General features: G+C 38.6%; 1 long non-coding RNA gene across 1 annotated transcript; it reads right to left on the reverse strand.

Annotated features, from left to right (window-relative positions):
* Positions 1-102: 102 nt before the first annotated feature.
* LOC121050914 lies at positions 103-1,893 on the reverse strand. Its single transcript, XR_005804323.1, has 2 exons — positions 1,351-1,893; positions 103-1,174 (listed from the first exon to the last, which is right to left on the reverse strand). It is a non-coding gene; the product is annotated as an uncharacterized LOC121050914 (long non-coding RNA).
* Between the last annotated feature and the right edge of the window lie 11,886 nt (positions 1,894-13,779).

The following is a 13,779-nucleotide window of genomic DNA, read 5'->3' on the forward strand; positions in this document are numbered from 1 at the left end:
AACTGTATTATACAGATGATGTGAAATCTTCAATGTTAGCCCAGACATCTAATCAGTCCCGGATTCAATTAATAAATGCCAAGACAACTGATCAACTACATAGAGAGAGCATCATCTCGGCCAACTTGAGATTACAACAAATATTTTCTACCATTCAAAACTGAGACCAAACCCTAGCACAAAATTGGGGATGGCCAGATATAATAAAAAATTTTGGGGCAGTCAAAACTGTGAATTGCTAAGAAAAGTGACCATGCACCTGGCCTCTGAAACATTTTATCTACCCTTTGCCATGTGTTTGCATTGAACGTCTAGGAGCTTTGCCTTATCCTGTAGTCTTGACTGGCGTCGAATTGTTTCGCCATGTATCTGTCCAGGAAGAAAATTAAAACAAAGGCAAAAGACATTAAACAGAGTTTTACGACCAGCTGGAAATTGGTGATTTTACTCTTTATTTTTTTAGTTTCATAAAAGCTAATAAGGCCAGTTTATAAGGGAACCATTTGTTCTCTAATTACAGTTCTAGTTCTGAGTTCCACCATTATCTAGGAGATATTATAATATTTCTAAAAGGTCTGCGGCAAAATTTCCACAGGCACTGATCACCGAAAATTCTTGCATGCTCCGAGCTTGCCGTGCTTGTGGGCACGTCAGCTTATTATGGACCGTTGGATATCAAGTCTGAAATCTAACGGTTGAAAATGTTGACCGGGTGACCTGTTATTCCATACTCTCTCTTTCAACACTAAGCCACCATCAGCATCAACACCAGTAGTTGTTTCTCCGCGTGATTATCATCCACAGATTCATAACTAACAAAAACCCAGGGTCCGCAATTTAATTAGATCAAGATCGAGAATAAGAACTTTCATTCCGGTCCATGGCCCAAATCTACCAAATATTAGAATTCCAAATCAAAATTTGATCTTTCACTATAAATCAAACCCATAACATGCAGCTGTGAACTTAAAAGTCCTCTCGACCTCGATCGATCTTTCATTGTTTAATATACCGCAAACCCAGGGCCAAACCTAACCCAATCCCCGACCACCCTCCTCCACCTCACTTTCAGCACTTGCTTCTCCACCGCTTCGAAGAGGGTCGTCCCAACTCGCAACCACAGCCAAATGTCCATCACCGGCAAACATGCATCAAATCTCACCATCACCTGTTTCTGGCAACAGCCAAAGTTGGAAACCAACCAACAGAACTTAGAATAGCTACCATGAGCAGTAAAACTAAAAACCCAACACACACACACACACACACCAACTCGTCCAAAAACTACAATAAAATTGAAAACCAATTTCACCAAGACGTAGAGTTCGTTGAGAAAGCTAAATTTCATACCTCATGCACTGCGAAAAGTGACCCTACTCGCCGGAAGCTTGGAGAAACCGTCGGCGACTCGGTGACGCTGAAACTTCGGATTTCGATTGTCCTCCCTCACCCAAAGATTGGACAAATCTAGACTAGAGGCATAACGCGGCGAGGAGACAAATCTAACGGCACCGGTGCGCCGCAGTGAAGCGGCCTGAAGGCGGAGCTCCAAAATCGGGTCGTCTTCACGGGTATTCGAGTTGAGGAGACGGGTCGAAGGCTGGATCGTCCGAGGACTCTGATCTGACTTGGGCTATTTATAGGCCCCAAATGATAATTAAGGGATGGTCCTGATTAAGAGGTGCTGAGATCAAAGGTCTAGATCGCACCATCTAAAATTTTCTTTTTGTTAAACTAATTTAACTAGCTTCAGATTTTTGAAAATTGTAGAAATTATCTCTGGTGTGCCAAAAAACCTCTGAAAATTTCCACAAACTCATCGTGTAGTGTACTTTATTATGGTGTCCCAAGCCTTGTATCTGTAGTCGTTATGTCATCATTCCACCAAGAGGTTATATATGTTATTTGGGTTGACTAAGTAGATCGAAGTTGAAACTATGATGAAATTGGCTAAATTTTTTACAACATACATATAATATTCCAATACTATTATCCAATGGTCAGTTCCCCCATTTTCATTTTCCTCGATAAGGTTGTTCTTTGAGAAATTTGATATATAAATTTATGTTTATAAAGGTAAATACAGTTGACCAAGCAAATCAAAATCAAAACGAATGCGAAATTGGCTGAATTTTTAACAACAACCATAAAAAAATTCAATATTCCCATCAAACGGTCAGTTTCTTCAAATTCATTTTCCACCATGTTGTCACTTTTTAAAGGTCCTCATCACTTTAAATGCGACCTACTAGTTATACAAGATTAGTAGGCATATTGATATTTCTTACGGTCCGCAAAGTAGAAATAGAAATTTTGTTTTGTTTTTAATCATTCACATTTTTTTTTTTTTTAAAGAGGATCAAATGATTTCACTCCTGCCCCCATGGTGACTCGAACCCATGACTTCGTACATAGGTAGTGAGTGCTCTAACCACTGAGCTAACACCACTTCGTATCCACGACATATTTATAGACATCGTGTGAAAAAATTAGCACGTTTCATGGTCATTATGTCATCGTCAATCAAGAGGTTATATATGTTACTTCGGTTGATTAAGTGGATCGAAATCAAAACTATGACAAAAGTGGCTAAATTTTTTATAACATACATAAATTATTCCAATACTCTTATCCAACGGTCGGTTGCCTCATTTTCATTTTTCTAGAAGGGGTTACTCTTTGAAAAATTTGATATATAAATATATATTTATAAAAGTAATTATAGTTGTCCAAGCGGATTCAAGTTGAAATTAATATGAAATTGGTTGAATTATTAACAATAACCATAAAACATTTCAATCTTCCCATCGGACGGTCGGTTTCTTCAAATTTGTTTTCCACCTTGTAATGACGTTGATCTACTCGGTCAACCAATTAATGCTTAATATCCCTATATATTTTCACTACAAGCTTCAAAGAGCAAGGATGTCATCGAATCATACACTTGAGACACTGTCCATTAGATATGACAAGCACATCATTTTAGGCTTCGGGTTCAAAATTCAGAGAATTCCGTAATAGTAATGACGTCAATCCACTCGGTCAACCAATTAAGGCTTAATAACCGTATATTTTTCCACTACAAGCTTCAAAGAGCAAGGGTGTCATCGGACAGTACACTTGAGACACTGTCCGTTAGATATAATAAGTACATCATTTTAGGTTTCGGTTTCAAAATTCAGATAATTCCGTGATAGTAATGATGTGGATCCACTTGGTCAACCGATTAAGGCTTAATAACCCTATATTTTTCCACTACAAGCTTCAAAGAGCAAGGGTGTCATCGGATAGTCCACTTGAGACACTGTCCGTTAGATAACACAAGTACATCATTATTTTAGGCTTCGGGTTCAAAATTCAGACAATTCCGTGATAGTAATGATGTGGATCAACTCGGTCAACCGATTAAGGCATAATTACCCTATATTTTTTCACTACAAGCTTCAAAGAGTAAGGGTGTCATCGGATCGTACACTTGAGACACTGTCTGTTAGATATAACAAGTACATCATTTTAGGATTAAGGTTCAAAATTCAGACAATTTCGTGATAGTAATGACGTGGATCCACTCGGTTAACCGATTAAGGCTTAATAACCCTATATTTTTCACTACAAGCTTCAAAGAGCAAGGGTGTCATCAGATCATACACTTGAGACACTGTCCGTTAGATATAACAAGAGCCAATCCGCGGTTATGAGCATAGTAGTTTTATGTGGTATTTAGGGTTTAGGGTTGACCTACTAGATCAAGACCCAAACGACGATGAAAATAGCTGAAATTTTGACCATAACCATTTATTCTTATCATGATAACATCTTACGGTCAATTTTGATAAAATCTATTTCCTACGCATTGTTGCTCGTGGAATGTATACTTCTAATTACAACTAATAAACTAGTTATACTACTTTAGTAGACATATAAGAATTATGTGTGATCCAAAAATTGAAATTAGAAATTGATAAATTTGACATTATCCATTTATTTGAAGCGTATTGATAGGTATTATGTAAAAAATTTAACCCAATCCGCCATCATTTCGGCATGAAATAAACCGGTTAACCCTTTAAAAGCTTTTACTTCCCTAAGGGGAGCCAACCCTTGAGGAGATAAAATTCCTAAAATTTTTATATTAGTTGATATAGCTTCTACCCACAAGAGCATGAGAGCTGACAGATCGAAAAAATAAGTTACGAGTGAGCGGTTATGTGCATATTAGTTTTATGTGGTATTTAGGGTTGACCAAGTAGATAGAGATCCAAACGATGATGAAAATAGCTGAAATTTTGACCATAGTCGTTAATTTTTATCATGATAACATCCAACGGTCAATTTTGATAAATTCTATTTCCCCCCACCTTGTTGCTTATGTAATGTATATATTTTTATACAACTAATAAACAAGTTAGACTATGTTAGTATGCATATAAGGATTTTGTGCAATCCAAAAAATATAAACATGGAATCGATAATTTGATGTTACCCATCTATTTTTAGCGTATTAATAGGTACGGTGTAAAAAAATTAACTCGGTTTGTCGTCATTTCGACATCAAATAAAGTAGTCAACCTTTTTTACACTTATACTTTCCTAAGGGGAGTTGAATCATGAGGAGATAAACTTCCCGAAATTTTTATAGTGGTTGATATAGCTCACACCCATGAGAGTGTGAGAGCTGACAGATCGAAAAAAGAAGTTGTGAATGAACGGTTATGAGCATGTTAGTTTTATGTGGTATTTTGTGTTTAGGGTTGACCAAGTAGATCGAGATCCAAACGATGACGAAAATAACTGAAATTTTGATCATAATCATTTATTTTTATCAGGATCACATCCAACGGTCAATTTTGATAAATTCTATTTCCTCCACTTTGTTGCTTATGGAAGATATATTTTTTCATACAACTAATAAACAATTTAGACAACGTTAGTATGCATATAAGGATTTTATGCGATCCAAAAAATGGAAACTTGAAATTGATAAATTTGACATTACCCATCTATTTATAGCGTATTAATAGGTACTGTACAAAAAAATTAACCCAATTCGCCGTAGTACTTCTAAAATAAAGTCTGCTCATAATCTCGAGGTAAGAAACGTCCTCTGAGAAGGGTTTTCATCTTCCCCCATGTTCTGACAGGCTCTTTTCCTTGTCGAATCCGTGACTCCTGCAAATCATCCCACCAACAGGCAGCGGTGCTTTTTAGCTTCCAAGCAACTGTCTTCATTGCTTGTTTTCTGGAACATCCATTAAACTGAAGAACCTATCCACTTCAGAAAGCCAATCAAGAAATTCTTCTATCTGTAAGTTTCCATAGAAGAAAGATATGTCAGCTTTCATTCTATAATTTTATTCTTGATGGTTTTGTTGTTGATTGTTTGGTGGGCCCCTTTCGTCTTCTTCCTCATAATCGTAGTTTCGTTCTTGTTGACGGTGTTGGCCTCGGGCAACTCCTCCGGCTCGTACTGCCACTGTAAGCTGCTAAACATTACTTGCCAATTGATCCACAAGATTTGTTAGATTTACCAAATTCCTGCTGGTGTCTTGACGAAAATTCCCAATATCTTGTTTCATAGCAGTAATCTCCCGACCAGCGTCGGCGGGTGTTGTGATATTAACTCTCGCTTCGTCTTCTGCCATCAATACAGGCGAAACCATGCTCTGATGCCAACTAACGCAGTGAAAGCTAGAAGGATGATAGATGAAAACGGTAGACAAGCGTCGAACCGAATATAGAAAAAATAAGAGAGATAAATCTCTGAGGAACTGAATTGTTATTGAAATTGATGAATGCCTAACACAACATAGAGGGTGCCTTATATAGGGTCTAACTCATAATCCTATTTAATTTAGAACTAGGAAATAACAAACTTGCTGGACTGGAAGTCCTTATTGAAGTAGTAAATGTGTGCTAAGTCTATGAAGATAAGGAAAATAAACCTAAGAATTATAGGAAACTTATGCTTGCTTATGACGTTGTTTATCGATGCGTTTCTCAAGCTGCTCTTCGAATTCTTCTGCAAGGCGTTCTACATCATAAAGCTTGAAAATTTAGAAACTCTAAAGGCAAAATAAGAGAAAGGAACTCACTGACGAGGACCAAAGTGAGCTTTGCGCACTGCAACAACGGAGAGCATAAGAGTATGAGGATTAATCAGAATCAAAATTGAAAATTTACAATAGGAAGTGAAAATTTACATTGTAAATTTGGAAGGCTTTGCCAACGGTGACGGTGACGGTGACGAAGGCTTCAGTGCCGAGGTGCTGAACGGAGAAGGGGACAGAGGTGGTGGTGTAGCCGACTGCTCTGAAGGGCTCGAAGATGTCGAGGGTTTGGGAGGACGAATTGAGGAGACGTCGAGGGAGAAAGAGGGAGGAGATACGGAGAAGGGTTTAGGGTTTTAGGGAAGAGGAGGGTTTTCGTAAACCCAAGCTCTGCCATTCATTGATAAGGCCCAAATAGGTATAGGTTGAGAGGAAACAATAGCAAAGGCCTAAAGGCCCGCATCCCTGTAATAAGCACAAAAGAAAATTTTTGTTTTTCAATTGAGGGAATGAAGGTATATACGGTTTGTTGGTTATTTAGAATAACAGGCATAAATGAGCATCATAGGTTGGGATGGAAAGAAAATTATTTACTTTTCTTTTTCTTTGAGAAAATGTCAATCTATTTAAAATTTAACAAGATTAATAATAATAGAAAATTACATATAAGTGTCACTTTGAGACTTATATTCGTCATAAGGCCACCTAAATTGTTTTGTACACATAAGGCCACTTTAAGGCCCAAAAGAATCAGCTTTTTCTACCTCTGTTTCAGTTTCAATTAATTTCCATCTCTCTCTCTCTCTCTCTCTCTCTCTCTCTCTCTCTCTCTCTCTCTCTCTCTCTCTCTCTCTCACACACACACACACACACACACACACATGCACACAGATGAAGATGAAGCGTTCTCTCTCTAGATCGCAGCAGAACCTCTGCTATTTCTTCTCGGATTTCCAGTCAATATTGTGGCCGTCGTTGCCGAACTTGAGGATCATGGATCGGAGCTCATCCTCAGTCACTTGGTAGCCGAGGTGTCTCACCGAGGTCTGACAACGATACATTAACTTTCTGACTCTCGCCGCAATAACAATTGAATTCGCCGGCTCACGGAGGTCTGATTGGCCAGGCTGGGGAAGTAGATCCAGTTGTCGGAGTCGAAGCAGGCTGGAGTATAACCGTCGAAGCAAGTAGGAGCTTTTCTTTTCTAACCTCTTCGCATATCCGTTCCGGAATTCTGGTGGTCAAAGGCTGCTGAGAGCCACGGCAGCTCTTCGCGATTCCCTAACTTCGATCCACTCCAGATTACAAGAAACTATCCACTGCCATGGTCTGTTCTTTTCACTTTAACTCTTTGCTTTGTCTTCTCCAGAGTTAGAGTTTTCGCTTATTAATTGGGACTGTATTGATTGGTTATGAAATTAGGGTTTTCAAATTGGGGGATTGTGTAAATACCAATTGATTTGAATTTTGTTTGGTTTGAATTAGGGAAAATCGGAGAGGCTAAAGCTAAATTAGCGAGGAGCCGATGAGAAGTTTTTTCTTCATTTTCCATGAGTTTCCGGTGAAGAAAGGCCATGAGGGGATGACAGAGATGGAAGAGAAATGATTGAGTTGGGCTTGAGGAGTGCTTTGACCTCTTGACATATCAATAATGAAACACTCCGATTTCCTTTTCCTTTATGATTATATAAGTTGCTCTTTTGTTGAATCTTGTTTGTTAATTTGGTTCTCCACTGCTGCAGTTATTCACTTCCTTTTCTATTCTATAGGTTATGATTGTTTTTGTGAGTTTAGAATATGTTGAACGATTTCTCCACATATTCTGTGCACAAAAAGCTACTTGTTCTGATCTTGAAAGAGAAAGATTGCTACTGGAATATTTGTTTCTTTAATAGTTGGTGGGATTGACTAGATATGTCGATATGAATTATTTCGTGTTTAATCAAAATGTGGATGCTCAAGGAATGCTGTTGCTCTTTACAATTGTTATAAATGGCTATTTAACCAAGTGATAGTAGCTTTCTATTTTCTTATGCTTGTATATTTTCAAATTGATGTTAATAGTTTTTGTTTTCATTTTGATAGACTTCACATTAGTAGCTCTTTGTAACTGTTATAGTGGTTTTTCAACAAGGTGATACTAGTTTTCTATGTCTCTGTTAGTATCTTTTTAGGGTAAATTTCACAAACAGTACACCAAGTAAAGACCACTAATAATTCTTATACACAAAGTTTCAAACCAAACATTTCGGTACACGAAATCTGAAACTCGACCCACTATCAGTACACGACGTCAATTTTTGACACCAAAATGTCCATTATGCCCTCAGTTCTTTTTTTTTTTAATAATTTTTTTTTTCTGTTATTTTTTTTCCTTCGTTTTATCTCTTTCTTCTTCCTTCTTCCGGGCTCACTCCCTCGCTTCCAACGCCGCCTTCCTCACCTCACATAACAGAAAAAAAATGACTCGAGTCATTTATAAACAAAGGAAAAAAAAAATAACAGAAAAAAAATTATTAAAAAAAAAAACTGAGGGCATAATGGACATTCTAGTGTCAAAAATTGACGGCGTGTACTGATAGTGGGTCGAGTTTCAGATTTCATGTACCAAAATGTTTGGTTTGAAACTTTGTGTATAAAAATTATTAGTGGCCTTTACTTGGTGTACTGTTTGCGAAATTTTCCCATCCTTTTAAGCTGATGTTAGTAGCTTTTGTTATAATGGCTTTTTAGAACATTGACAATATGTTTCTACATCTATTGTAATAGATTTTCACAATTATGATAGTATATTTTTAAAACTATAGAAGTAGCTTTTTATTTTCATAGCTTTGTTAGACTTTGAGAATAGCTTTCTTAGTTTATGGGAGTAGTTTTTTTTCTACTTGGTAGTAGCTTTTGATTTTCGTGAGAGTACCTTTTGGTGTTGGTTAATGTAGTTTTTGTTTTGGTTGATAGTAGCTTTTAGTGATGGTAAAAGTAGCTTTTGTTACTGGTGATGGTGATAGTAGCCATTTGTTGCTGGTGAGAGTATCTTTTTGTGTTCGTGACAGTAGTTTTTTGTGCTCGTGACAGTAGCTTTTGTTAGTGGTGTATTTTTGGGAGCGTATCTTTTATTGGTAACTGTAGCTTTTGTTGTTGGTGATGGTAGATTTTGTGACCTCGCCGGAGGTTGCTGGAAATTTCATCAGAATAGCTTTTGGTGTTAATGACAGTAGATTTTGTGGTCGCTGAAATTTGCCGGAGACCAGCTGGAAGTTGGCCGGAGGTAGGCCGGAGACCTCGCTGGAGAGGAGAGAGAGAATGATTGTTGACTTTTTACTCTAATGGCATTTATGTAAATATATTGGTTTTTATATCCAAAATATAACACTATTTTAATTGTAATGGCCTTATGAGGGAAAAAATTAGATGGTGGCCTTATGGCTAAAAAAACATTCAAAGATGCACTTATATGTAATTAACTCTATTAATAACTATGGGGGTAAACCATTTTTGCAAGCTTTCAAGCACAGGCACAAAAGTCCTTACAAAACTCCTTATGGTATGACTTTGTGGAGCGAAAATTAGACAATTTATGGTATGAGATGCAAGATCTTATTGTTTCCAATACCCTTCCTCAAGTTGTTGCTCTTTCTGAGGTGTACATGCAGATATATGAGCAGCGACAGTAGTAAGAGTTGATGTATATATTAATTTGGTGGTTTGCAGGCTATGCTTAATTGAAGTTGATAGAACCGGTTGCATATATCAGAAGTTAAACAAAAGGTACGGAACTATTTGAATTATGAAGTGATAGATTTGTAATTGGTATGCATCGACATGCATCGGCATGCATATTTTGATTGTTTTGTTTTTTTTTTATTATTACATTATTCTCTTACGGTTTCACTACTAGCAAAAGCCTCATAGAATACATAATTTTTTCTGTATCTTTTGCTTAAAACGATACAAATAAGGAATCCAATAATTCAGATCTAAGCGACGCCTAACTGTGCCGCCTCCAAACTGCATCGCCGGCCTGGTGCTGCTACCCATATCCGGTCATGCTGCAAGGATAAATCCTAGTATGGAATTTTCGTGGAATAGTGAACTTTGAATCACAGAGAGCCATAATTGATATTGTGCAGGCTCGTAAACCAAGTATCATCTTCCTAGCAGAAACCTTAGCGCAAAAAGAGCATATCAACATGCTGACTCGCAAGCTTGGATTCAAAGATAACATCTGTTACTCACATGAACGTGATTTACAGGGGATGGCCCTCATATGGAACGACGATACTCATGCGGAACTATGTTCTCGGTCACCCAACCACATTGATGTTGTTATTGGCAAAGCAGAGAACACACTCAAATGGCGTTTTACTGGCATTTATGGGGTCGCTGTGCGGGGAGAGCGACACAGAACCTGGTCCCTCATCAAAACGCTTGCTTCTAAACAATGTTCCCTGCCTTGGCTTGTTGCAGGGGACTTTAATGAGATAATGTCAAACAATGACAAGTTTGGAGGTCCACCAAGAGCAGTAACACCTATGGCTACATTTAGAAGAACACTGGCTGACTGTGATCTTCTAGATATGGGTTTTGTAGGCAGTCACTTTACATGGAGCAGTAAGTACACAAAGGAATCACTTGATAGTTTCAAACACCACAATGGAGGACCTTATTCCCATATAGTATGGTTATTAGTCTAAATCCTAGTGAGTCAGACCATAGCCCCCTCCTAATCGTGGTGAGTTCAACGAAGCTAACTTGGCAACGACCTCCATAACTGTTTAGGTTTGAGGAATGTTGGCATGAAAACACTGCCTGTGGCAATATTATCAAACAATCTTGGTCAGGGCCTTCCACTGGAAATGCTTTGGAACAACTGTCAAGGAAAATCTATGACACGGGCACTAAACTCATGCAATGGTACAAGTCTGATTTTGATAATCAAAAGGCAGAGCTGCATGTCATTGAGGAGAAGCTCAATGACCTCATGCCATTACCCTACTCCCCAGAGCAATATGAGGAGCAGAGATTGCTACATGTCAAACATAGCCAAATTCTTGCTCAACAGGAATTATACTGGAGGCAGCGATCAAGAGCTATTTGGCTTAAGGATGGAGATCGTAACTCTGCATACTTTCACAGGAGGGCTTGTAATCGGCGAAGTAAAAACCTCATACCGGGCCTTAAAGATGAGCAAAACCAGTGGCAAACTGACCCGAGAGAAGTCCAAAGATTGTTGCTTTCTTATTTTTCAAGAGTCTTCTCGACTGAGAGTTGTGACCTAGAAGCACTAGCACAAATAATAGAGGCCACACCAGTGAAAGTTACACTAGAGATGAACAACGACCTGTTGAAGCCATACCTGGAAAAGGAAATGAAAGCAGCTATCTTTCAAATGCATCCTCAAAAAGTCCTGGCCCTAACTGTATGTCTCCCTTTTTCTTCCAAAAATATTGGAACATTGTAGCCAATGATGTCTACTTGGCAGTATGTAGTTTCCTTGAAATAGGTGAATTGTGTGATACCAATTTCACTTACCTATGTCTCATACCAAAGATCAAAGACCCTCAGGATGCTGCACACTTCAGGCCTATAGCCCTCGGCAATGTTATTTATCGTATTGCGTCAAAAGTAGTTGCTAATAGACTAAAGCCATGGCTACCTGCAATTATTTCACCCCTTCAAAGTGCCTATGTCCCAGGGCGCATCGTCTCAGACAATACTTTGGTTGCCAATGAAGTTGCGCACTTTAACACAGGTTTCTTCTCACTGAAGCTAGACATTAGTAAGGCGTATGACCGCCTAGAATGGAATTATCTCCAAGCCATTCTGTCAAAGCTCGGCTTTCACCCTACTTGGATTAATATGGTGATGAGAAATGTCAAATTCGTAACCTATTCAATTTTGCAGCATGGCAACCCAACTCCTCCTATCTCACCTTCTAGAGGAATCAGACAAGGAGATCTATTGTCACCGTACTTGTTTATTTTATGTGCGGAAGGCTTCTCTGCTTTGATCTCTCATGCAGTTCAAACAAATCATATTACTGGCCTCAAAATGAGTCCTCAAGCTCTAACGCTTCATCATTTTTTTTTGCGGATGACAGCTTATTATTTGGCACGGCTACTATTGAAGAATGTATTGCCTTCAAGCAAATTCTAGGGATTTATGAGAGGGTCTCTGGACAAAAGATCAACTTCCAAAAAAGTAGTGTTGGTTTTAATAGGAATGTCAGCATAGCACTTCAACACAACCTGGCAGCCATCTTTGCAGTTGAACGTGTGGAAGAACATGATAAATACCTTGGCTTGCCACTGCGGGTAGGTAAATCAAAAACTGCAAATTTGCTTACATCAAAGAAAGGTTATCAAAGAAGTTGATTAATTGGAAGGCCAAAATCCTTAGTTGTGTAGGAAAAGAAATCCTCATCAAGGCAGTTGCTCAAACAATGCCTCTTTATGCGATGAATTGTTATTTGCTTCCAAAAGGCCTATGTGATGACATCCATCAATTGTGTGCTTCTTTCTTCTGGGGTGACACAGATGAGAAAAAAAGAATTCATTGGAGAAGTTGGGAAAGGTTGTGTTTAACTAAACAAGAGGGTGGTATGGGCTTCAAAAATATGTATGCTTACAATATGGCTATGCTTGCTAAACAGGGATGGAGAATTATCTCTAATCCTCAGTCGTTAATTGCCAAGTTATATAAGGCAAAGTATTTTCCACATTGCTCGTTTTGGGAAGCAGAGATTGGGGACTCACCATCGTTTTCTTGGATAAGCATCTTACAAGGTAGAGCAGTTCTGCAAGCAGGAGTTCAGTGGAAAATTGGAGATGGCACTCAAGTTGATATATGGCAGGATAAATGGATTCCAGTATCCACACCAACTCAAATATCCAGACCACTCAATACTAGTCTTTCCAAAGTGGCAGATCTAATTGATGAATCAGCACAGCAATGGAAGGCTAATCTCATACATGACTTGTTTCCTGACCACATTGCAGAAAGAATTCTCTGCATTCCACTTGGACGACACCCTCATCCTGACAAGATTATTTGGAGGCCGGAGAAGAAAGGCTACTACTCGGTAAAGAGTGCTTATTGAATTGCAAGAATGGAAGTCATGCAGCATGCCCTAGTTTCGACTTCATCTGGAGACCCCTATAAGGAACTATGGCGTTGTATTTGGAAGGCCAAAGTCCCTGGCAAAGTTGGAATTTGTGAGTGGAGGGGATGCAACAACTTGCTAGCCATAAAGGATAGGTTACTAACCCTTTCTACAACGGGGAAATGCAGTGCCTCTTATGTCCACATAGCATTGAGGATCTTTCCCATTTATTCTGTCAGTGCCCTATGGCCTCGACTATCATATCTGCCCCTCCGTTCAACCTGCCCATTGATCTACACAAGACTATGAACTTCAAAGACTGGATGCTTGACAGAGCTCTTACATTAAGCAATGAGACTTTCGCCAAACTCATGATGATTATTTGGGCCATTTGGAAAAACAGGAACAACTTCTTATGGAAGGGCACACAGCAAACCGCTCAAGATATTCTCCTAAGTAGTTTTGCTTGGCTTGAAGAGTTTCAAAAAGCTCTCACTCCAGCTGTAACAAGAAGGCAACAACATTGTCATTTTTGGCAGCCCGCTCCTACTGGAGCTTTTAAAATGAACATGGACGCTTCATACTTGTCCAATCAGACTAAAGGAGGAATTGGAGGAGTCCTGCGAACTG

The sequence above is a fragment of the Rosa chinensis genome, unplaced genomic scaffold (assembly GCF_002994745.2).
Source record: "Rosa chinensis cultivar Old Blush unplaced genomic scaffold, RchiOBHm-V2 RchiOBHmChr0c45, whole genome shotgun sequence".
In the NCBI taxonomy this organism is placed as follows: domain Eukaryota; kingdom Viridiplantae; phylum Streptophyta; class Magnoliopsida; order Rosales; family Rosaceae; genus Rosa; species Rosa chinensis.